Raw genomic sequence first — 1607 nt, 5'->3', positions numbered from 1 at the left:
CCATAATTAGGAGGGTTATATTTCAGGAGAAAGGCAATAAGTTTTATTTTCAATATGTTGAGTTTGAGATGTGTTTAGGACATCCAGGTGGAGATGCCCAGCAGACTGTGGGAAGTAAGAGACTGTAATTTAGGAAAGAGGTGAAGGCTAGATTTGGGAGTCACTTGGAAATGGTGAGATCACCTAGAGAGATAATAGAAAGAAGAGATATGGCCCAGGACAGATCTCTGGGGTAGAGATTACCTTGTTCAAGGACCTTTTGATTAGTAACATTGTTGTTATGCAATCATGTCTGACTCTTCATGATGCTATGGACCATAGCACACCAATACTGTCTATGGAGTTTTCTTGGGAAAAATACCGGACTGATTTGCCATTTCCTTCTCCAGTGGATTAAGGCAAAAAAGGGCAATTTGCTCAGTCACACAGCAATTAATTGTCTGAGCCGGATTTATACTCAGGTCTTCCTGATTCCAGACCTAGCACTCTATCCACTGAGCCACCTAGCTGAAAAGGCATAAAACATGGAGAAACATGCTTGCCAGAGGTGTTCATCATTGTCATGGAAGAGATTCAGCTCAGAATCCAACTCAAAGAGAAATTTCCTACAGATTATGAGATTCTTTAAGTATTCCTGTTTGTGTATGATATCGGGCTGGTTACATTAAATCCCAGAACACTGTAGACTCTTGGGTGAGACGTGTAATCATTCAAGAGTTGTGGGCTAATTATCCACATAGTAAAAACCAGATGGATGAATTATGACATGCGGTTAGATGGACAACTTAGAGAGCTTATCACTCAGTATATATAACATGTGCATATATAATACTAGTCTCCATAGCCTTGGAGATTCTAAAAGTTTGGATGGAAGGAGGAAAATCAAGTTAAGAAGCATTAATGTTTTTTATAATGTATAATCCGCATCATACTGTTTGCCTTCTCAAGGGGCTGAGGAAAATTTGGAACACAAAATTTTAAAAAATGATTGTTAAAACTTTTAAAAAATGCAATTGAGAAATGTTTGATGAAATAAATAAAACACAAAAAAGCATCCTTCAAAGTACAGTAGTTATAAAGTATTTATAGTTATATAAATATATAGTTATATCAAGTATATACAGTTATAAAGTATATATATATAAATATATATAATATATATTTATAAGCACCTATTACTGTGCCAAGCATAATCCAACTTTTAGAAAAATCTTGGAACCCAAACGTTCTCAAGAGCTCAATCCTGGTGCGGTTTGATTTTGCACGGTACACTCAAGACCCCCTATTTTGGGGAGCTGCCAGTCTATGATGCTACACTGGAGGGCCAGGTTTGCTACACGTGGTAGCTTGCGCTGGGCAGAATCACATCTGCCGCTCCACTTGACGGTTGCACACAGACACGTGGTGGCCGGGCCGGAGGAGTGTGACGTCAAGGGGAGGGGGGCGCGGGCAAAGGAAGGAAGGCGCCGCGACACAATCCACCAGGCTCTCCCCCCACCTCCGGCCGTTTGGCGCCTTTTCTCCACCTTTCCCCAGGCGCCTCTAAGCGCAGCGGGGGGGGGGATAAAGGGGGGAGCGGGGAGGGCCCGCTCGCTCTCGGTCGTTCG

This window comes from Phascolarctos cinereus, unplaced genomic scaffold (genome assembly GCF_003287225.1).
Source record: "Phascolarctos cinereus isolate Bilbo 61053 unplaced genomic scaffold, phaCin_HiC Scaffold_726;HRSCAF=1367, whole genome shotgun sequence".
NCBI lineage: Eukaryota > Metazoa > Chordata > Mammalia > Diprotodontia > Phascolarctidae > Phascolarctos > Phascolarctos cinereus.
Note: the sequence above shows the minus strand (reverse complement) of the source record.